Raw genomic sequence first — 23967 nt, 5'->3', positions numbered from 1 at the left:
TCTTCTGTTTGTTTCTTCATGCTGATTTGATTAATGTCGTGCCATCATCTTTCTTCATGGATAATGTATTTCTTGTCATGCATTTGGAGCCTAGAGGAGAAACACCTACACCTACTTTCTTTAGATTAATTATGCATCACTGTTACCTTTGATGTGTACTGCCTGTTCTTACTTCTGTGGAAGAAGCGCTGACCAAATGCACACGTTTAGGACATGTGAGGTGTTAGTTTTGTAGAGAGGGCGTCCAGACATAATTTAAAAAAGCCCCAAACCCACGACTTTTATTAAAGTTTCCCATATTTTCCTGATGCTATTTGTACTTCTGGTATTTGTTGACATCCTGGATTTTGAAAGGCTTGCAGATGACGTTTCTCTCTACTTTAAATTACTAGATCTAGTTCACGCTTGTGCCAATCATTTCCTAGTTGTGTGCCTGCGTAGCTTTCTAGCAAAGATGTCGTGACGGCATCCACTGGGTCTCTCGGGCTGCAGCAGGAAAGCTGGGAGAGGTCGGTTAAACACGGTCACTGCTCCAGGACGCCTGTGCCAGCTCAGACGAGGTTGGTTGAGGTTTGGTCTCTGCTGATCCTCGGCACCAGACTTGGTGGCTGTGCAGGCAGGAGCACTGTGAGTGTGCTGCAGGGGATGCCTGAAAGGATGCAGGAGGGTCCCTGAGGGGTCAGGAGGATGTTGGTGGCTTTACCTCATGTGTGGCGCAAGCAGGTCAGCAGCCTGTTGGGCTCTGGCTGGCTCCTAAGAACAGGCTGGCGTTACAGAATCATAGAATAATTTGAGTTGGAAGGGACCTTAAAGATCATCTGGTTCCAACCCCCGGACATGGGCAGGGACATCCCACTGGATCAGGCTGCCCGAGATCCATCCAACCTGGCCTTGAACACCTCCAGGGATGGGGTAGCCACCACTGCTCTGGGAAACCTGTTCCAGTGTCTCACCACTCTCACAGTGAAGAAATTCTTCCTAATGTCCAATCTAAATCTGCCCCTCTACAGTTTGTACCCGTTCCCCCGGTCCTGTCCCTACAAGCCTTTACGCACAGCCCCTCTCCAGCCTTCCTGTAGCCCCTTCAGGTACTGGAGGGTCTCTATAAGGTCTCCTTGGAGCCTTCTCTTCTCCAGGCTGAACAACCCTCTCTCTCTCTCAGCCTGTCCTCGTATGGGAGGTGCTCCAGCCCTCCCATCATCTTTGTAGCCTCCTCTGGACCCGTTCCAACAGTTCCATGTCCTTCTTACATTGAGGATTCCAGAACTGGACACAGTATTCCAGATGAGGTCTCACAAGAGAGGAACAGAGGGGCAGAATCACTTTCCTCGCCCTGCTGGCTGCGCTGCTTTTGATGCAGCCCAGGATATGGTTGGTTTCTGGTCTGTGCCCCGCACATTGACGGCTCCTGTCGAGCTTCTCATCAGGTGGCACCCCAAACCCTTGTGTCTCGAGTAAGGTGCAGGTAAAACAGACCAGGCACCTCTTCCTATCTAGCGAGTGGTAGAACCTGTTAAGCGCAGTGTGACGCTGACCTCTTCCTAAGGGTGCAGTTTGCATTACCTCATCTCCAGCTCTGATGGTAAACAGATAAAAGCCTTAAGTTCATGGATTTCCATCCATTCATACTCACCTATGGGGGTAAGTTTATCTCAAGGCTCCAAGCTAGTTTGTTTTTCTTTATCCTGTGATGTGACAGTCTCTGGCCTTGGGAAAAGCTATGGTAGGAGCATTTGTGCCGTGCGAGGCTTGCCCTGCCGGGTGCTGCTGACCTTGGCACCCACCGCCGCTGTTGTTGGCTCCAGTACGTCTGTCCGTATGTCCTGTGCTTTGGATAGGGGTGGCTCGCAGGCAGCTGTCCTTCACGGTGTGAGTTATCCTCTCTGCTGCAGTGTCTCACCTTCACTGCTTGCCAGAGCCTGGCTCACATTGAATTCCCGCCGTCACTGGGCGTCACCTCTGCTGGTGTTTGGAATATGTAACCACCCGTATCCATCTATCCTTCCACAATTTGATGTCTCACTGGGACAGCAGCATTAACCACATACTTGGCATGGTTTTGCCTCTGGAAATCCACTCTCAAATATCTCACCAGTGACTTATATAGGGTAAAATGTATAGTTCCTGTTGTTTTTCTGTCCCGTTTGCATGTGTGAGGAGACATTAGTAGGATGATAGCACACACCTCTTTCATCTTCGGTTCCAGGTTGACATTGCCTTTGAAAAAATCTTACTTCAGAGGGAGCAGCGATGCAGCTCTAGCTTCACTTCATATTATAATTTGATTTTAAGCTAAATATCTGACAAATCCTTAGACAGCTCATAAATCCAAGGAGTGTGATAGTCTTTTTAGCAAACTGTCAGTTAGTGCTAAATATTTTCATCAGTCATTTCACATTTCCATTAGCTCCTTAAACAGCTGAAGTTCACAGACTTGAATGAAATCTAATGTTTATGGCTGTGTTCCTTGGCTTTGAATTTAGGCTACTGATAGGGAGCCGTATTACGTTAGAGGTAAATGTGGTTTGGCGTTGATTTTTTGTTTTGTTTTTGTTTTTCTTTCCTTCACGATTTTTGTCACAATCTTTATCAATGACCTGGATGAAGGCATTGAGTGCACCCTCAGTAAGTTTGCAGATGACACTAAGCTGGGTGGAAGTGTGGATCTGCTGGAGGGTAGGGAGGCTCTGCAAAGGGATCTGAACAGGATGGACCGCTGGGCCGAGACCAATGGGATGAGGTTTAACAAGGCCAAATGCCGGGTCCTGCACTTGGGGCACAACAACCCTATGCAGTGCCACAGACTGGGGGAAGAGTGGCTGGAAGGCTGCACAGAGGAGAAGGACCTGGGGGTAATGGTTGACAGTGACTGAACATGAGCCAGCAGTGGCCCAGGTGGCCACAAAGGCCAATGGCATCTTGGCTTGGATCAGAAATGGTGTGACCAGCAGGTCCAAGGAGGTGATTCTCCCTCTATACTCGGCACTGGTGAGACCGCACCTTGAATACTGTGTTCAGTTCTGGACCCCTCACCACAAGAAGGATGTTGAGGCTCTGGAGCGTGTCCAGAGAAGAGCAACAAAGCTGGTGAGGGGCTGGAGAACAAGTCTTATGAGGAGCGGCTGAGAGAGCTGGGGTTGTTTAGCCTGGAGAAGAGGAGGCTGAGGGGGAGACCTTATTGCTCTCTACAACTACCTGAAAGGAGGTTGTGGAGAGAAGGGAGCTGGGCTCTTCTCCCAAGTGACAGAGGACAGGACAAGGGGGAATGGCCTGAAGCTCCGCCAGGGGAGGACATCAGGATAAATTTTTTTGCGGAAAGGGTCATTGGGCATTGGCAGAGGCTGCCCAGGGAGGGGGCAGTCACCTTCACTGGGGGTGTTTAAGGGACGGGTGGATGAGGTACTGAGGGACATGGTTTAGGGAGTGTTAGGAATGGTTGGACTCGATGATCCAGCGGGTCCTTTCCAACCTAGTGATTCTATGATTCTACTGTTCTGGTCTCCAGACCGGTGCAGGCCTGTTCTTGTTACCTTTTGTTGGTGGGCATCGTTGGGTTTGGGTGGGATAATTCAACATAGCTGCCAAGTATGAGGAAGTGTCAATCCATCGTGTCTCCTCATAGCACTAATAATAGTGATGTCCTGTTTTTCCAGCAGGCAACACTACTGCTAGTGACAGCTTCAGGAGGGATCACTGGAAGGGCAGCAGGGTCATTCAGGATCCCCGCTGTTTCTTCTCCCCTTGGGATCTTTCATCATACAGATTCATTTCTCATCCCTTGAGACTGTCTCATTCTTTTCATAGAAATACTGGCATATTTCTCACTGTGGTATGTGCTGGAGCACCTCCCATCCAAGGACAGGCTGAGAGAGTTAGGCTTGTTCAGCCTGGAAAAGAGAAGGTTCCGAGGAGACCTTATAGCGACCTTCCAGCATCTGAAGGGGCTACAGGAAGGCTGGGGAAGGGCTGTTTATATAGGCTTGAAGTGATTGCCCACGAGGGGCAACGGCTTGAAATTGGAGAGGAGCAGATTTAGACTGGACGTTAGGAGGAGATTCTTCACAATGAGGGCGGTGAGGCCCTGGTACAGATTGCCCAGGGAAGCTGTGGCTACCTCATCCCTGGAGGTGTTAAAGGCCAGGTGCCTTCGGCAGCCTGAGCCAGTGGGAGGTGTCCCTGCCCATGGCAGGGGTGTTGGAATGAGATGATCTTTAAGTTCCCTTCCAACTCAAACCATTAGATGATTCTATGATATCAACTTACTCTCATCATGAATTGTGGAAAGAGGGCAAAGATAGTGGAGAGTTTTGGGCAAGGGGGGAGGGGAAACCAAATTGGCATTTTACTGCCTTTGTCAAAGTGTTACTGAAGTTACAACTTGGAGAGTGCCAGGGTAAAACAGTATGTGGACGTGCACATCAGGATGTCCTATCAATGTCACCTTGATGTGAAAATAAACTAATCCACTTGTCTTCTAAATACTAAGGGAGCTTTTGTGTGATTCCCTTAACGTGGGTGACATGGGAATTCTCCAGCTTTTCTGGTTATGGAGGTTTTGAAGAATTCACAGTATCTGGAGCTCGACGTGAAAGAGAGGAAGTCTTGAAAAACAATACAGGAAAATGTCTTTACAGCCCAAGTGACTTAAGGGAGGTGTGCTTAAATGAGTGATGGTAGAAATCCTGCATCACAGTAAGGTCTAAATCTTCTCTAGTTTAAATATTTCTGATAAATGTTTTATGGACTTTGGATTTTGTTTCTTTAATGTTTACCAATTATGCTAAGAAGTTGGTAATCTTGGGGGGGAGAAGTCTGAAGCAAACCAAGAAAGTAACCCTTAAGTAAAGTTCAACTTAATTACTTGAGAAAACACAGCCTTATCTTTTCCCTGTGTAAATGCCTGCAAGGCCGGTGTCGAGCCGCCAGTGTGTCAAAGTTACACATTTCTTCAGGTAGCAACCTGCTTGCCCACCTTCTGGGAGGGGAAGGGGAAAACCGGCTTCTGGAGTGAGGCTGTGGGATCGGTATTCGTGTGATGGAAGAGTGCAACTGGAAGAGCCTACTGAGAACCACCTGAAGCTAAAAGTGAACATCCCACCTCCAAAGAGGTATTTAGGGTAGAGGTGGTTGAGAAGCCATTGGGTGTCTGTGCACTTGAAAGTTGCTGGAAGGCTGCAGGAGGTTAGTGTCTGACCATCAGCAAGTTGGTCTTCCAAGAACCGTGGGAGACGCTCTTCATGGAAGCCGTAGACCTGAGCTTAGGTGTTTCTGCTGTCTAAGTGTTCCAGTGCTCGAGTGGGAGAAAATCCCAACGTTCTTCAAGGAGATCCCCCACCAGATGTTCATGAGAGCTTTGATTATTTCCATGCAGTGAAAATATGCAGAACTCTAGTACCTGAAAATGGTAAAAGCTGTAACAAGATAGTATGAAATGACTTAAGACTTATGTTTCTGTTTGTTAGGAACATCTTATTTTTTAATACATACATCTGATATAAACACATTGTGTTTTGATGCATTTATAAATGCTTAAAAGGGCTTCATGATAATAGTCTTTTCTGCGATTGCATCGTTATGTGCAGTGCAAATCACTGCAGTGATGGGAAGTCTGTGGGGATCAGAAAAGATTCCCTATTATGCCTGAGAACTTTTTTCTAAATGTATTGTTCTAATTTCTCTAAAACAAGTTACTTTGCGTAATAATACAAAGAAAATTCCTCCAGCCACTCAGTATACTGAGACAAGGGAATGGGGGTATTTCAAAATAGGAATACTTTGCATAAATTGTTTCAAGAAATACTTGCTGTTTCTTGAATGTTGACATTTCCTATGGATGTTGATGGTTAAGTCGTATAGTGGAACTGTCAGAGAAGAAAAGATACGAGTACCTCAGGAAAGAATAAAGTAAATATAGTGGTTTTTCCTTTCAATGCAGTGTGTTTTGGCAGCTGTTATCTATTCTGAGGAAGGTACCACACACACTAAAAGCACGCAGTCTGTCTCAAAACAAACGAGAACGTTGGGCATCAGATGATACATCTTAAAAGTGCACGGATTCTTCATCTGTAAGGGCTTGGTGTGTCTGTAACCGAGGGAGCGGGACTGTCGGACAGGGAAGATGTGAGTTGTGTCAGCACCTTCTCGGGGGGTTGCCGGGTGTAGCATGGAGGCTGCCGGGCTGAAGGGGGGCCTTTGGCTGCTGTGGTGTTAGGAATTACAGCATTGCACGCTGAGCTATAAACGAGTAGCAGTGCACACAGAGGAGAGACTGTGTGCCCTGTTGACAGAGCTGTGTTTTCCTTCCTGGCAATTCTCGTTTGGATCATTCCCATTTTTCACACTTGCTCCCCGTGTTCTCCCATGTGTGCATGGAGGTATTGGTTGGTTGGCTTGGCTTTGAGGCTACAGGGGAAACTTGAGGCGGAAATCTGAAGATAAAAAGATTCTTTCCTATCAAAGAACTGTCATCCTCTCAACTGATGGAGCACCTTCAGTAAATGTGTGGATACAGGGGAAGTCGCAGTCACTGTACAGCTCTGATCCAAGAGGCAAAGGGGAGAACCCCCATGAAATCCCAGGGCTATGGGGAGTGTATGCTTTGGGATAACGCCGTTGTATCAATCTCTTCTTGCTTCCTGTTTTGCCTTTGTTTGTGGCCACGTAGCTCACTGCCCGTCAAACCTCTGCCGAGTCTGTCCCTCTGGCCGTAGCCTATACAAAAGGCAGTTGTACCCCAGGGAACCTCTGTGCCTCTGCCGCGCGTTGTACAGATACTTCATGGCCTTAGAGGCATCCCCCGTGTGCTTCTTTGCATCCAGCCCGTCTCTTGCGTGCTCACGTTTTCAAGGGGGGCAGCGTAGGTGCTTCAGGAGTGCAGAAATGTGAATCGAGGGCATTTAGAATGAAAATTTCCTCCATAAAAAAAAAAAACATACTGCCTTTTTCCCAGTCAAATACTTTGTGTGTTTCAAAGTGTCTGGGATGAACGGCAACTTGTGATTGACTGTCAAAACGAGGTCAGGTTAAATCTCTGGAATTCTGGGTCAGGCTGAACCTGCCCTTAGACTCCTGTTTAGTTTCTCTCTTGCACTTCAAATGAACAACAGCTTTAGAAAATATCAGCAAATGGAGGAGTTGAGAAAGGGGTTTATGTTCTCATGCGTGCCTGGGGAATGGATAGAAACTTTTTTGATATTCAGACTTTTTTACACCACTTGGAGCTCTCATCATAGTCAAATTATTTTAATATTTCCGCTTAAGAAAATAGACTAGCAAGCCACGTGGAAAAAGTATTTTTTCCCTACGTGCTATTAATGCTGTTGAAAGCAGTGTGATATGTCTACTTCTCCTTTCTTATAGGAGTCCATACAGTATTTCATCAACGTTACTGCTTTTGAACATCATCTGAAAGGATTCCAAACCCTTCTCCAGTAAGATAAACGTGAGATGCTGATTTCATTATGTTAACAGTAGGTTTGGATTGTTTGTTCTTTGCTGGAGGGAAAAATAAATATAGGGAAGACATTTCCTATTCCAACTTTTTAATGAGCAGGTGTTGGGGGGGGAGGGAGGTGAGTTGTCTTCTCATGAAGGCTTAATTGTACGTGTTTTTCTATTACGTGTATTATGGTAAACCTGGTAGTTAAATTCAAGTTAAGAGCACCTCACAGATCTAAACCAACACGGCTTCTTTTGTGAGTGCACCCAGGAGTTATTGAAGTAGTAATAGCTGTCAGGTTTGAGGCAAAGCTAGTAATTAAATCTTCTGGCTTATCATGTTAGAAAAGTAATATATTTCTCTGTTTTCAGCACACAGTATCTCATCTACTAGTATGAATGGATCTATTAAAATACCTTTTATCACTATGGTTTGAGTTTTCCTGTCTCCATGAAATCATGTAGCTGCTTTCGGTAAAAAGCCTTTAAAGAGCTTCCCACATCTGTTCTGATAAAAAGCGTCTTATTGTCGTGAACCAGCCAGGAGAATTAACTGTTCAGCTCTGGTAACCCGAATAACACTTGCCAAGTGGAAACGATGTGGGCTACGTAAACCCAAGGGAAGGAGGGGCAGGACTGTGGCAGGTGAGGGCTCTGGGGAGCCCGTGGGAATGTCACCTCCTGGCTTGAGTGCCGGCAGCGCTGGGCTGACACCGAGCAGCAAGGAGCTCTACCTGAAGCTCTTGCCTGCTTTTCCTTTCACCAGAGGATACGCTGAAGTTGTGCTTTAGTGTTTCAGGGTGTGACTCTGTAACCTCGGTGGCATGAGGATTGCAGGACTTCAGTTCAGTTGTGGCATGTAGATACCTTGCCCAGGAGAATTTCCCTCGGACGAGAGCTTTGCATCCCTGGCTCCAGCAGGAGCTGTCGCTGCCGAGGGCTCTCGTCTTTCACCCTGTGGTTCTTCCCCCTTTCTCTAGGGGGATGATGAAATGCAGCCTCCTGACAAGGCTCGGAAGGCTGATGGGGACATCGTGTTTTGCATAATCATACATCACCACCATGAGTAAAAGTGAGAACCCAAAGCTGAAAGTCCTTCTTGTGCACACAACCTGTCAAATGCCATCCTTTTCCTATGTGTCCTTTAGCCTTTGTCCTTGGAGCCTGTGTCCCCCAGGCTGAGCGGCATCATCGGCTCTGACAGGGGAAAGTGGAGGCAGATGAGTTTCAGGGCCGTCCGTGCCTCCCAGCTACTCTTGGCTGACACACCAAACAGATGAGCCACGGGCTGTCGCACAAATACAGAGCAGATCCCCCTGCCTTTCTTCCCACATCTGCCCCCGGCCCTGCGCTGAGCCTGGCGCAGGGTTCCCAATTCCGCCTGTCAGCTTGTGGCTCTGTACAATAGAGCTTTCTTGGGGGGGAAACCATTGCATCGCGTCAGCAAAAGCGCACCCGGTGGATGGAGCAGCAGCTGGCTGTGAAATAGAAACGAGGAGATGTCTGTGGGAAACAAACTGGGAATCACGATGCTCCAGCAGGGCTGGGCTACACCAGACACCATTTGACAGTTTCAGTTGTAAGACAGAAGCTAAAAAAAAAAAAGGAAAAAAGCCACTTATGCTGTTTACCAGCCTATCATTCTCCAATTTTTCACAATAAGTAAGCAGTCACAAAGAATGATTTCTTTGTGTGAGCAGCGTGTGGCTCAATGCAGTCAGATTTTCAATGACGAGTTTCCTGGGTGTCCATGGAATGGGAGATTGCATCCTGGAAAGCCGCAGCTCTGTGAAGGTGTGGGGAATCATACTGGATGCAGAACTTCAGCTTACCAGTGCGGTGTGGAGAGGAGGCGAGGCTGATTTAATCCTTGGCTGAAGGGATTCATAAAATAAACATTTTTCTCTTTGCACTGCATTAATGACAGTAATACTCAAATTCTGTATCTGGTCCTGGTTTTCACATCTTTAAAAGGTCTTTTGAAAACCTGCAGAAAGCATAGAAAAAGAGCCACAAGAATTATGAGTGCTGAAAAAACCAGTGATTTAATTTGGTAAGGGGGTGGGGTTGTGAGTAGCTTTTATTTTTTTGTGCATTTATGTTATTTGCAATTATTGGATCCCTGTCCAGATCGTTTTGGGGCAAATTTCTCGTGCAAAGGCAAATGTCTGAAATGGGTTGGACGGATTGAGCTGCTGGGTCCATCTCTAGCATTGGTTGCTCTGTTGGTGATGGAGGGCAATGTCACCAGCTATTAAGAAGTTGGCAATTGGCTCTTAAACACTGGTATAAAATGATTTTTTTTACATGAATTAAATAGTAAAAGAAGGTTTAAAATGCAAGGTGGCATGCAGGGGAGATGGTCAGATACTACACCCCTTTGGAAATACTTCTCAAAGTCAAAATCTGTTGAAGCCCAAGAAAAGGAGGAGGATCTCGAGTGCTGGGATGAGCCCTTTAGTTCTCTGCCAAATGACTGCATTTTGTGTGTATTGGGCACGTTCTTTTCACAGGGTTTAGACGTACAGGTTCCTGTTGAATATAATCATCGGGCTGAAGGCTGGGAGTCTGGCGGGATGCTGGCTAACCGAGGAAGAGCCCGTTGGGAAAGCCTTGTGTGGGAGGGGAGATAAGAGGTTTGTCTGTCTCGGTGTAGAGCTTAACCTAGTAGCTGGATATCTCCAAGGAAATGTCAGAAAGGAGGGTTGAAATCTCCAGTTTGGATAAGGCGAGAGAGGCCTGGAGTAGGAGGTAAATCTGTGAGGTCCCCCTGTAGAAAGGATAACGGACTACTTGTGGCTGGCAGAGATTGCCTGGGAGCAAACAGGAGGAAAGACAAATGCTGCTGATAAAAAGGGAATTGTTTCCTCAGGATATCTCCTGCCTTTGAAAGATTGCAGTGGAAGAGAGGGCCCCAGGAAGGCAGTGCTGGGGGAGCGGCTGGTGAAGTGCGGAGTGAGGCGCTGCCAAGGGCAAGGCTCTAGGAGGAAGAAGGAGGTCGGGAGACGCCTGAGTTGGATGAAGCTGGTGCAGTGACTTGAGAGTACTGGCTAGGACAAGTTTTGTGCTAGGGAAGAAGGGCTGGCAGATGGAAAACATCTGTGGTAGAGATGTAGGAAAGGAGTTTGCAGGCAGCTTAAGCAATAACCATATCCCAACAGCATGAGAAGAGACTGAGCATCTTGCCTGCCTTGATAAGAAAGTGTCTTGCACTCACTTTCCTTTACTTTCCTTTTTTTATTTTCCTCCTCTTCCCATTTAGAGAGCGAGAGCTATCGCTGTAGAACCATTGACTTCATCTCCTTTCCGTTTAGAACTTAGTGGCTGCAGCTCTTCAAACCAGTACATTGCCCTTCCCACCACTAGAGAAAGTGGTGGATCTCTTGAGGTGTCCTGCCCAAGGCAGGTGTGTGCCTGCGTAGTATTTGTTAGCCGTGTCCAAGCTACCTGTCTTGCTTTCAGGGTACTTGGGAAAGTGGGTAATAATTTGTGGTGTTCAGGTTAAAAAGCCTTCAGTGGTCCTTCTGACCCTGATGTCCAGGAAGCGGTGTTCTTATTTTACAAGCACATATTCTGTAATGAAAATAGACTTTGTAACTTTTTTTCCTTCCTTCCAAAATGTCGAGAGAATGTGGGAAGAGGGCAATATCGTAATTCCCTAGTTTTCAAGCAGGATTTGTGGCAAAGAAGCAAGTAGGAGGGGGAGGTTAAAGTGAAGAGGATGTGCAAGAAGGGAGGAGAGAATCTTTTTTTGGTGACATAACTGTTGGTTGAATAACTGCTCTGTAGCCTAATATGTTACGCTGTGTATATATATTTATATATAGATAAGCTTGTTCATGTGAAGGTTGTCTGAGCTGTCAGCCCATTCCTTCTACTGTTCGTTTTACTTTTTTCTAAAAGTATAGCAGATATTTTTTCTAGATCACGTCTCTCTAAATGGAAACCAGAGAGTGGAGGATGAAAATGGAGCTTCTGAAAATGAGCATTTAATTTCTGCAACAAAGATTGATGCATGCATTTATAATGACAAATACTTTTAAACAGCACGTTGTTTAAAACTTAACATGAATAGGGAAGACCATAATCTTGCATGTTTGGCTATAAACTAGTCCCAAAGCTGAACTTATTTTTTGGTTTGAATCGAGAGCAGGTTTTATGCTAAAAAGTAGTTTGAGGATATAGGTTTTGTGAGTATTTACAGGAAAGGAACTGAGCTCAGACATTCTCTCAGCAATAATACTGTTGGAGAAGCCTGAAAATGGGAAATAGCTTGAAGTGGAAGCAGGACTCCTGCCAGGTGCTGTGTTCTGAATTCCTCCTCCTTCTCTGGCATCTCATTACATTTTTTAAAATGCTCTGCCTACAGACTGATTTTGCTCAGAGCGGTGGGCTTTGCCGGTGGCTTTGTATGGATGTTTTCCTGGTACGGTTAAAGTTGCTGTAGTTCACTCTTGGGTTGGTATGTAAGAAGTCCCTGCCTGTGGCAGGGCTGTTGGAACTCCATGATCTTTAAAGGCTCTTCCAACCCAAACCATTCTATGATTCTGTGATTAAGTCTCTGAACTCAGTGCTGGATAGAATTTGTGATCCTTCAGGAGGTGTTTTCCTGACGTTCTGGGTCGTGGGGGCTGCAGCTGTGTAAGGTAATAGTAAAACGTATTTTTTTTTTCAGGCTTGGAAATCCATTGTATTAAAAAAAAATAAATAGAAACACTCTTGTGTCCCCCAAGATGATAAGTACAAACTGAGACAAGTAAGTGCAGAGTGTATTAAGAGGGGAATTCTCTGTCTTCACTGAGAGCACTTGTGCCGCTGTGCGGTTCTAAAAGCTCATTGCCACAATGGAGCTGTTCGATCTGGTTTTATTCGGTCAGTCTAAATAACGGCTGACCCTTTTTGGTTTTTCATGCTTGTCTAACACTACCTTAAGCTAAATGCCCAGCCTGGTTGGTGCTTTCTGATGGGATCCGTGTGACTGCCCAAGCAGAGGTTGTTGCGGAAGGCGTTCACGCGGACGGCGCTGGGCGCTCATGGGTGCAGTTTCTGATGCAGCTGCTCTGTCGCGAGACTCCTACGCCAACAGGAGCCGAGCAGGGGTGAAGAAAGGGCCTGAGAGATGGAGTTTACAGTCTCTGGAATTGCTGTTATGTTCTTCATAAAAACCAAAACCACACAGCCCAAGCTACTACAGAGGAGGGGATTTGCCAAAGTTTGCCTTTAATTATGGACTCCTAGAATGAAAAGGGTTGGTTCATTTACCAATTAAGCGTAGGAAAACAACAAAATCTGTGCTCTAGCTAACTTCCTAGCAAGGTCCAAGGCACAGAGAGGAAGACTTGTTTTGGTGCAGTTGGATAACTGTCTTCGAAGCACAGTTTTACAGTGCCCCCTACAATGGATTCACTAGGCTTTTATTGTTATACCTCTATATAACAAATATAAAATATGCATCTTTATATCTCTATAAAAAGCCTGGTTTACTTTCGTGTATGGTCCTTGATTTAATAGCTTACTGTACCACCATACTACACTTTCACTTTTAAACAGCAGTAAATCCATATTCCAAGTAAAGGAGATAATAAAAGCATAATTACCTTTTTGAGATGGCTACAGATCTATATTCCATAGCAAACTGCTGATGTATTTGATAGATGCGTTTCCAGTCAGTCAAGAAAAAGTAGCATATATTTATCTTCTAGAAGGCAGTAAAAACTCTGTTTAAATAATTAAAGTCTGTCTGTCTCTGTTGGCAGTTTAGAAGAGATCATCCTGTAACTCTCACTAGAGCTGGGGGGTCTCTAATTCGTGGCTGTAGGCAGGAATAATGACATTTTTAGATTCTCCATTTGCCTGAGCTCGTGATCTTCTGTTGGTGGCTTTCCACTTTCCCAAGCAGTGCCACCTTCTCACACACCCATCTTCTGGAAATAGTAGTCAAAAGCATACACTATTTTTTCTCTTCTTCTTTACTTTGTAACTCATGTTCTTAGCTTAATTACCGAAGTGTAATGATATTCTTGCTTGAATTTTTCTGATCACAGGAAATACCTTTTGTGAAGATAACATAATTACGTCTTAATTGGCTTGAATTTAAGTATTGAGGTTCTAATGTAATACGCCATATGCTGAGCTTGAGAAATGTGTCTTGCAGAAAAGAAGTACTGTGTAATTGTAGAGCTTGTTGAAATATTTTTCACCTGGGATTCTTTTTCTGCTCACTTTTTTACTACTAAGTGAAAAAATATCTTTTTTGTCACATCATTTTTTAGTAGCAGAAAAACAAAATGAGGAGGGAAGATAAATTTGACTTAAAACCAGATTGCCTGGCACTGTTTTCCATATCCCTTGCTTAATAAGCAAGCTGAGGTTCAGAAAACAATTCTTCCATTTCAGTGCTTTCTTTTTATTTTAACCAATTGACTTAAAAATTAAATACAGAGAAGCTGACAGGATTTCTTGGATCTATCACAGTTCGGGCTGTAGATACTATAAGAGGCGGCAGATGACACCAAGCTGACTTGTCACACCAGAACGATGAGATGTCATCCAGAGGGACCTGGACAGGCTGGAGATATGGGAGGTTCAACAAGGCCAAGTGCAAGGTCCTACACCTGGGTTGGGGCAATCCATGCTTTTAATGCAGGATGGGAGATGATGTTATGGAGAGTAGCCCTGCGGAGAAGGACTTGGGAGTGCTGGTTGATGAGAAGTTCAACATGAGCCAGGAATGTGCGCTCACAGCCCAGAAACCAACTGTGTCCTGGGCTGCATCCAAAGCAGCGTGGCCAGCAGGGAGGGAGGGGATTCTGCTCCTCTGCTCCTCTCTGGTGAGACCTCACCTGGAGTCCTGTGTCCAGTTCTGCAATCCCCAACATCAGAAGGAGATGGAACTGTTGGAACAGGTCCAGAGGAGGCCACAGATGATGTGAGAGCTGGAGCACCTCTGTTATGAGGACCGGCTGAAAGAGTTGGGGTTGTTCAGCCTGGAGAAGAGAAGGCTCCGGGGAGACCTTAGAGCAGCTTCCAGTGCCTGAAGGGGCTGCAAGAAAGCTGGGGAAGGAGTGTTTACAATGGCATGGAGTGATAGGACCAGGGGGAATGGCTGTAAATTGGAGACAGGAATATGTAGACTGGACATTAGGAGGAAATTCTTCAAACTGATGGTGGTGAGGCCCTGGCCCAGGTTGCCCAGGGAAGCTGTGGCTGCCCCATCCCTGGAGGGGTTCAAGGCCAGCTTGGATGGGGCTTGGAGCCCCTGATCCAGTGGGAGGTGTCCCTGCCCATGGCAGGGGGTGGAACTGGATGAGCTTTAAGGCCTCTTCTAACTCAAACCATCCTGTGATTCTCAAACCTACCCAGTCACGACATCTCCTTTTCTGAAATGCAAGAGGAAAAGTGTGGTAAAGTCCTCCGAAGACCTGTGCCCAGGCTCTTGGAAAAGCATGAAGAGCTGGTGTTTCTTTTTCTTGCAGAAGTAGAAACCTCAGTTTAGTGTCATCATTCTGGCAAATGTGAAACAACTGTGGACTCATATATCTGTTGTGGATTTCTGGGATCAGTGTGAGAGCAGTTTTGACCTATGTGCCCACACAGCTGAAATGTGATTTCACTTTTTGAATGTTCCTACTGCCTGCCAACCGTATGTCACTGAAGGGTTACTGGGATGGAACATACCCTGGCAGAGGTCTGTATTGGAAAATATTTGTGGCATAGGGATGATCATGAGGTATTTGTGTAACGAACAAGAGCATACCGTGCATAGTTCAGGCTGCTAACACAAAGCAGAGGAGTATTGCCCTCTGGTTTTCCTCATCTAGCCAGCAAGAGCCCACCGCACCTCTCAGTGTGATAGTGAACGTGATGGCAGAACTCGCTGATCTTCCTTAAGGGTCCAGAAAAATGCCTGTATTTCTCTCTTCTTTATGAAGAGGCTTCCATAGATGTAGCTTGCTCCAGCTCGTTAGTAGGGAGAGAAGGAAACAGATGGGAAAGTCAGAGGTTGCCAGTAAAAGGCAAAATTCTTCTCTAATGATCTAGTGATGGCTTGAAATTGTTGGGCTTTTTTACGGAGTTGTTTATTTCTGTCTCATTGTTTATGACATTAAAATAGTTACAGGTTTCATTTTACTGTGGAAGGAAGCAATCAAAATATTTTGGCTTTGGTTCAAATAAAGATAATGTTTCCTAAGTAGCTGTCTGTAACCCTAAAGGCAGATGAGACCTCTATAACTGAGTCAGTGTACCATAAGGGTGCTGTGTGGGTGATGTGGCTCAAGTCACACCTTCCTAATTTGTATTTATTGTTATTATTATTATTAGTAGTAGTGTGTCGTCTTGTAGTAGTAGCTGAAGGCACAGCTTGGCTCAGTCCAGCATAGAAAGCTTTGACAGCTAAAGTGAAATTTAGACAGATTATGTTTGCACCTTTATGGCAAAAGTCAAGCAGTGCTTTATTTCAGCCTGTGACAAGGAGGAAGAATTGCACTGCAGAGGTGACAGACTCATTCTGTAGCGACAGCCACAAATTAAAGTTTAATGTTAATTATAAGTCATGAAACAGAATGTAAAATTAAACCTACTTGTTGTCTTTAGTCCATAAAAAAAAAAAAAATCTCCCCAATAGCAAAGAAAGGTTTGAAGGTGGGAAACTACTTTTTATTTCTTAGTAAGGAAGATTTTTTAAATAATTTACATCAACTCATTCTAGAGCCATCTGCATTCTTGTTCTTCGTATGTGCGGGTCTGTGGCTTATGCAGAGCGACGTGGTGGAGTTAAAGCCAGGATTCTCAGCCTTCAAAGTTTTTAGTTCTTAGGTCTGGATGTCTCACTATTACTACGGAAGAACTTAGGATCCTATTGAACTAAATAGCTGTAGGCTGCATTTCTGAGGTTTTATTTGAAATAGTGCAAGGTTTTTACTCTTTTTGTCGTCGTTGTTGTTGTCTAGTATTAGTTTCTAGTAAGTTCAGACTGAATAAGATGCTTGGGGGTTGTACCGTGTGCCAAAACAGAAACGGGAGTTACTTCTCCCCTTCTTTTGTGTGCTGTGGAACCAAAGTCTGGTTCTGAATGTTTCCTTTTTGAACAGATTCTGTGTGTATGTGAAACTGACTTTCTGGATAGTTCATTCCAGGCTCCGTGTAAGCGGTCACTCTGCTGCTAAGAGTCACTGGAGTTGGGGATGGTTAATTTTTTGCACCTGTTCAGCTGGCAAGAAGGGAGTAGGGGACACTGACCACTGCGGATGCACAAAGCAACAGGGAAAAGCAGTAGAATTCCAGTACTTAAATGTGCTGGAATGTACTGGCAATGTAAGAAGTAGGGAAAGAGGCACAAGTCAAGACACTTGTCTGCTGTTGTGTATTTTGACCTTCGCAGAGAAGTTAGGCAACCACTGCATACCAGTCCTTGTAGCAATCATCTGCCTTGTGCAAAAGGGTCTTGTTGCTGTGTAATAAACTCTGTTCCTAAGCTTTCAGAAGCAAAACTTCCACTTTTTTCTACTTCTTTTGAATGCAGCTTACACAAATTCATTACAAAGTACTTGATACATTTTTTCTTGCTCCTCCCTATGCTCAGACATTACACTGGGGCCTCTAATTTTATCTCTGATCCGTCTTTCATGCTCCTGTTAGTATATTGATCCCATCTCCTGCCAAGTGAAACCAGTTCAAAAGTTCTTTGTGTTTCCTCTCATGTAATTATTACTGAATCTTTGTCCCACCCCAAAAGCTGGAAATAAAGCTCTACCTTCTTTTCTCTTCTGTCTCGCTTTCTGCATGTCTCAATCTAGTTTCACTTTGCTATAAAATGTGGAGGTTGGCTTGAAACCATCCTGCAGGGTAAGACCTGCCAGTGGGAATGCAGCTACCGAAGAACTCAGCTCGGAGGAGGGACCCATCAGCTTCATCTCTTTCCTTTGCCACCATGGTAAAAGGCTGATTTACAGCTTACCATGTTGATCACTACTCCATTTAATGTATCTATCATAATTTTGAGGTGCTGGTTCGCATTTCTGTGAAGAGTGGAGCCGAGGGCTGAGGAGGAGGCAGTTGGTGGCTGATCTGTCACAACACAGGCTGAGCTGCGCAAGCAAAGTAGGTTTCTCAGGGTCTGTGGAAGGAACTTCTCCAGGAACTTGGAGCCCTCTCAAACCTCACCACTTGGTGTTCCAAGCACAACAACCACTTTTAACTGCGCTTTCTTTAACCAAAACACAAAGCCAGGCTCCCCAGCAGAAAACATTTCATTTTGGGTATTAGTAGAGAAGACAGGAGAATACAAACTGTCTGTGGCATAGGATAATTATATTGCCTTGGGCACTACGGACCGCTTTGCCTGCTTTTTCCATCTGCCAAGTCTCCGACCGCTGCTGGCACTGCAGGGACTCTGGCCTCCTGGTTATTTCAGGTCAAGAGCAGGTATCGGTGCATCCTACTCAGACCACCTCATTTGATTTAAATCTAGGGTTAGAAATTAAGTGCAGTTTGTCACTTAGTGTTGAAGTATTGTGCTTGAGCACAAGAGCCTGTATTGTTGAACGGTACGGAGGGGAGGAGTTCTCCGCCCAGAGCCTGGATTCTCGCTCTAGTGCAATTTTTCTGTGATGATAATCAGTTCCTTTTTTATTGTTTTTTTTTTTTTCTAGTGATTTTCCTTTTATCAATCATTTTTATTAATCATAGCATCACCAGGTTGAAAAGACCTCTTGGATCATCGAGTCCAACCATTCCTATCTGCCACTAAACCCTGTCCCTGAGCACCTCGTCTACCTGTCTTTTAAACCCCTCCAGGGATGGGGACTCCCTCCTCCCTGGACAGCCTCTGACAGCGCCCGATGACCCTTGCAGTGAAAAATTTTTTCCTGATATCCAGTCTGACCCTCCCCTGGTGGAGCTTGAGGCCATTCCCCCTTGTCCTGTCCCCTGTCACTGGGGAGAAGAGCCCAGCTCCCTCCTCTCCACAACCTCCTTTCAGGCAGTTGTAGACACTGATGAGGTCTCCCCTCAGCCTCCTCTTCTCCAGGCTGAACAACCCCAGTCCCTCAGCCGCTCCTGGTCAGAGTTGTTCTCCAGCCCCCTCACCAGCTTAGTGGTTGTGGACTATGGCTCATTTGCCGTGGTGTGACCACACAGAAGCCCCATGTGGTCAGCTTATGCTTTGTATGTTTGTAAATCTTCTATTTGGATGTTTTCTTGTCTGCATATCTTTCTCATTTTCGCTGTCTTTAGTAGACCTTCATTAGTGCCGTCGGGGGTTTTGTTCTTTTAAAGTATCGATAGATAACAAATGTGCCTGTAGTTAATCAGTTACTGACCTAGTTGCTTTGTCGGTCATATTCCCAAACTCCCCGTTAACTCAGCTGTGTGACTTTAGCTGTTAGACTTCAGAGGCTTCGAGCTCACGTAGCATTGCCGTAGCTTTCAGCTGGAGCAGCAAGTCTGGTGCGGAAAGGTCCCAATTAGAAGTGTTTGCTATGGATGAAAGAAACCCTGAATTTCCCATCTTCCTGTCACGTTATGGGGTCTTCCTACACTGCTCTGCTCTGGTCTTTCCCACCTCAATGAGATCTGAAGCCCACTGAGCACTTTTGTTCATGCTGCAGGTTTCTTCTCCCATTTGTGCTTTCTGGTGTAAAGGAGATCCACTGCCCTTGTGTCTCCAATTCTTAAACACATGCTTATTCCAACTGTTTTGGAGGAGCTGCAGCCAGCTTCTCTGCTCCTCCCTCTTGTTTGTTTTTAAAGTAGCACTGTTTTGCTCTTGAATCTATTTAATTGGTTTCCTGCTGGAAAGAAACCGAAGGGCTGCCTTTGCCAATTAACTAGGGCAAAATGACAATTAGTAGACAATGTAGGTTAAACAAGGATTTCAGGAAAGAAATATGGGATATGTTTGATGGTTAAACAGTTGTTCTTTCGGGGGTTATTTTCATTAAATATAGAATAAGACATTCCAGGGTTTAGTTCCTTTCCTCTGAAAGTTTTCTTCCTGTCTAGTTTTAATATTGACAAACTATTTCATCCTAAAAGCATGTAGAACTCCTAGCCAAGCACTTATTGTCCTTTGACCAAAAAAAAACCCCCACCAACTAGAGAATGATTTCAGGCCTGTGACACAGCTTACTCATGTAATAGGCTATCTTTAGGAATTCTAATAGCTATATTTTAAATGAAATTTCTATTATTAGCCTCTCAGATTGCTAGGTGCAATAAAGTCAACCAAGAGAGAGCAATCAGATTGAGTTTGTTACTAGGAATATCTAAAAACAAACCACAAAAGCTAATTTTAAGCGGTGGGTTGCAGTCTGTGTTGTTTGGTTTAGAACCTCTGGAGCAATTCCTTTCCAAACATCTCTATTTTAAACTGGAATGTCAGACCACTGTGGCTGCTCTTTCACAGTCCTCCTGAACAGAAAACACCGTGGTGACCATTAAAGTCAATAGAAAAAAGTAACAATTACAGAACGTGCCAAAAAAGGTTCATTTCTTAGTACAGTAGATTCTCTTTAAATAGGGGGGTATTTCTCCAGAGCTGGGTGGGTGGTGTGTGTGTGTGTACCACGTTACTTGGCTGGAACCATAATGAACGACTTCATCTGTCATCTTCCCAGAAGCTGAAAAGAGGGCAAGCTTCTGTGGTTTATGTCTTGTTTGGTTTGGGAAAGCACGAGTTGAACTTGGAGAGATTCCTACTCTCTAAAGTGTTCAACACGTGGCCTCTGGGTAGTGTAGAATATCTTTAACTACCATTTTTTAATTCAGCCTTTTTAATAGTAATTTTTTCCAGTAAAATTTTGTTTTACGAGGGCTTTTCTGCTTTATTTTTTTAATGTTGAAATAATGTTAAATGGCTGATAGGATTACTTCTGCCTTTTTAGGCTGCGTGCAGAAGGGAGGAAGCTACAGGAGTCAGAACAGCTCAGACAAATACTGCTGTTTCAAAGATACTTCCTGGCACCCAAGTGGGTGTAGAGAATCACAGAATCACCAGGTTGGAAAGGACCCACTGGATCATCGAGTCCAACCATTCCTATCAATCTCTAAACCATGTCCCTCAGCACCTCATCCACCTGTCCTTTGAACACCTCCAGGGAAGGTGACTCCCCCCATCCCTGGGCAGCCTCTGCCAGTGCCCAATGACCCTTTCTGTGAAAAATTTTTTCCTGATGTCCAGCCTGAACTTCCCGTGGTGGAGCTTGAGGCCATTCCCTCTTGTCCTGTCCCCTGTCACTTGGGAGAAGAGCCCAGCTCCCTCCTCTCCACAACCTCCTTTCAGGTAGTTGTAGAGAGCAATAAGGTCTCCCCTCAGCCTCCTCTTCTCCAGGGTAATCAACCCCAGCTCTCTCAGCCGCTCCTCGTCAGACTTGTTCTCCAGCCCCTCACCAGCTTCGTTGCTCTTCTCTGGACACACTCCGGAGTGTGAAAGTGGTTGTCAACTGAATTCAGCTACTTGTCCTCTTCTCGAGGCAGGGAATTTAGAACCAAGGGTATTGAAATGTGGGTTTTTTAGTGATAGGACAAGGGGGAATGGCTTAAAATTGGAGAGGGGAAGATTTAGACTAGACATTAGAAAGAAATACTTCACTATGAGGGTGGTGAGGCCCTGGCCCAGGTTGCCCAGGGAAGCTGTGGCTGCCCCATCCCTGGAGGGGTTCCAGGCCAGGTTGGATGGGTCTTTGAGCAGCCTGATCCAGTGGGAGGTGTTCCTGCCCATGGCAGGGGGGTTGGAGTTAGATGGTCTTTAATGTCCTTTCCAACTCAAAATATTCTATGATACTATAACTTTGCACATAACTTTGTATTTTATAACTCTGTATTAACTTCTGAAACCTGTAATCCACAGCAGCGTGCACTAAGCAAACATGAAAGAAGAAGTGAAACCTTTTTGCTACAGAGAAGTCTGCAATCTTGAGTGTGATACTGACCCTGTTCCCGGTATCTTACAGCATGGAGCAGGACCTGACCTGGTTTTTAAAGTAGTTTGCTTGATTACTGTTAGCAAACTGGCTGTGACAGGGCAGAGTGACCATCTGGTTGTCTGTTAAGCTTCTAAAAAAGAATTTTTCAGACACAACTGCTGTCCAAGTTGAGTGATGTTTTATGTAGAGAGGGGAAGTCTTCATAGCGCTGTGAGCTGCTTCCTAGGGGAAAGCTTTTGTGGGACAAACTTCAGTCACCTTTTAAATAACGAACTGATCACTTGGAGTTGTGGAAGTGGCTTAGGGAATGTATTGTATCAATACTTTAAGAATAAGCATCGTTGCTTTATTTTGTTTCCTTCTTTAGGAAGTAAAATGACTTAATTCTGGTAATGTTAACTTCCTTTGAAAACCATCGACAGTCACTGAAGGAAGCTTTCTGTTTGACTGACTGGTTTTTAAAGCTCTTCTTTCTAAAACCATAGAATGATGAACACAAGGTTAAGCTGCCCTAGATGTTTTTCCTTCTTGCCAGCATAAATCTAGGCAAATTTCTCTCACTTTGTGCTGCATGCAAGATCGCTCTGCTGAGAAACTGCAAAGACTATGTACGCGTTTTCCTTGCCTGTGCCCAGGGATTCCCCGTGCTCTGTGCCAGGGAGCAGGTCAGCACTGCCACCAGCAGCAGCGTGCGGCCAGGGCTGGGTTTCAGTGTCCTCTCTGCCCACGTTTGAGAGCAGGTAGGAGCTACGGATCGAGCAGAATGCAGGAGCCCAGAGCCACAAACCAAACCCACTCCTGTGAACGTGCGCCAACGCTCCAGAGCCACGTACCTGTTGCACTGTGTGTGTGTGTGTGTGTCAGTTTGGGGGGGTTGTTATGGTCTAGGAGTGCTGAGAGGCAATGCAAAATGTTAGCGGGCAGTTCCTATCTTGCGAGTAGGCTGTTACTTCCCCTCCATATCAAATCTACAGCAAAGTCGAGTACTCTGGTCACGCCGCGTGGTTTTGCACTGTTTCTTTGTCACCGGCGTTGCTCCCCCTTTAGCAGGGTGAATCGTGTGGGTGTATGTAGGGAACTGACTTAACTACCTTCAGTTTGTCTTTCTGCAGTGCACTGATGTGTAAGGCAATATGTTCTTTAATTTTCATTTTATTTGTGGTTTTATTACAATTCAAATCAACTATGCTGATGTCATTGTAGGCAAGCTTTATTTCTTTTTTTTTTGATAGCTTACTCTATACCGAGTTGATATTTTCCTTTGATTTTCACCATCTGTTCTGTTTGGGTAACTCAAAAGCCAAGTCTCTGCCATAATATTAATGATTAAAAAACCAAAAAGTCCTTATTGGCTCCATGGTGTCTTTACTAAATGAATTAATTGTCAGGGAAAGCTGTTTACAAATGTAGAATTGCCAGTAGTTTATTCTTAAGGTTTTGTTATAAATGAGAAAAGAAAAACTATAGTTCAAGCTCCGAAAGCATCTTAATTTGCTGCAATTAATCAGCAAGTAAAAGGAGAAAACTAAACGGAAACAAGAAGTGAGGCTCAACAGCTATTGATTTGTCAAAGCTGTGCTCAGGTGTACAAAGTGCCATGGAGTGAATCCCAGTAGCATTCCTCTGGGTGTGTGATCCTGGAAGCAAAGGTCTGTAACTTATCGGTACTTGTTATCGCAACAACTGCAGTGTGGGAGGCTCCGAAGGGAGTGTTTCCTCTGTGGTGAACCTGCACTCTTTCATTTCTTCCTCTTACGCTTTCCGCTGTCTCTACGTGCTCTTAGCATTAAAGTCTTTGGGTTTGGTAATTCAGCCTTTGCTGTGGCAGAGGGTTCCGCGCGGTGCTGCGTGGGGTGCGACAGCGCTGCCGCTTTCTGCTGGAAGCAGGTACACATCTTACACCATGAATGTTCTTAAATGGCGAGAAGGAAAACCACCAACAAAATAGGAAGCATTACTATGGAATGGTACTATTACTGTGATGAGATTAGAGCTGAGGCTGATATTGAGGCTAATAAGCTCTGAAGATACTGCAAATGTTGATTCTCACTCTGCAGGGGGAGAAGGAAAACATCCACTCAGGCAGCTAATGCGCTGCTCACCCTCCCACCAGCCTATGGGCTGTGGTAAGTACCAGCTGATACATCCGTCCGAGGCATGACTAAACTGTATGAGCTGCGCAGTTATGCAGTAAATTTGAAGCAGAAGAGGTTTCTTACAAATCACTAGATCATCCCTTTTTTTGCGTCTGTAATCTCAGTGGTTCGTACTGACATAAGAATTTTCTCTTGACTGCGTCTGTCAAAGGTCTTCCAAGGCCTGAGCTGAATCTCTTAACTGAACCATCACTAAGACAACAGGAAGAGACCAAAAATCAAAGCCCCTAATCAAAGTGTTACTAAATGATAAGAATCTGTTTGTAATTTCTGTAGCCAGTGTGAGTGACAAGTCTATGCCCAGGCGTGTGCTGGTTGAGTGTCGCATCAGGACGCAGAGAAATATACTTCTGTAACTTGCAAAAGAAAACTAGGGAACAAACAACACTTTATTCACCAAGCTGGCGTGGCTGAGATCTTAGCATAGACCATAATAAAATTAAATTTTC

At 45.0% G+C, this 23967-nt stretch overlaps 1 protein-coding gene across 5 annotated transcripts in view; it reads left to right on the top strand.

The window, feature by feature from the left end:
- Window positions 1-23967, top strand: part of RNF144A (ring finger protein 144A) — a 72945-nt gene that overhangs the window by 7374 nt on the left and 41604 nt on the right. The window contains exon 2 of one of the 5 annotated variants that reach the window (XM_054062245.1): window positions 7360-7430. The exons of 1 other annotated variant lie outside the window; for it this stretch is intronic. The gene's annotated coding sequence lies outside the window, so the exon portion shown is untranslated. 3 more of the 5 variants (XM_054062244.1, XM_054062246.1, XM_054062247.1) reach the window with 3 other exon arrangements.

The sequence above is a fragment of the Cuculus canorus genome, chromosome 3 (assembly GCF_017976375.1).
Source record: "Cuculus canorus isolate bCucCan1 chromosome 3, bCucCan1.pri, whole genome shotgun sequence".
Classification (NCBI taxonomy): Eukaryota; Metazoa; Chordata; class Aves; order Cuculiformes; family Cuculidae; genus Cuculus; species Cuculus canorus.
The sequence above is the reverse complement of the archived record's forward strand: the minus strand, read 5'-3'. Positions and strand labels throughout refer to the sequence as shown.